The sequence below is a fragment of the Penaeus monodon genome, chromosome 30, assembly GCF_015228065.2.
Source record: "Penaeus monodon isolate SGIC_2016 chromosome 30, NSTDA_Pmon_1, whole genome shotgun sequence".
Classification (NCBI taxonomy): Eukaryota; Metazoa; Arthropoda; class Malacostraca; order Decapoda; family Penaeidae; genus Penaeus; species Penaeus monodon.
In genome coordinates, this window is record NC_051415.1 from 33,873,670 (window position 1) to 33,873,898 (window position 229).

Sequence of the window (229 nt, forward strand, 5' to 3'; positions counted from 1 at the left end):
GTCTATTTGGTCTTTTCGGTCTTTTCGGTCTTTTTTTTTTCCTTTTGATCACTTTTTGGTATTTTTTTTGCGTTTATTTTTCGGTCATTTGGTCTTCCGGTCTTTTCGTTCTTTGGTCACTTGGTCTTTTTTGGTCTTTCGGTCTCTTAGTCTGTGGGGTCTTGCTTTTTTTCTTGGTCTGTGGATTTGTGGCGATCCGTGCCTGTGGTTCTGTGCTCTGTGGGAGTGA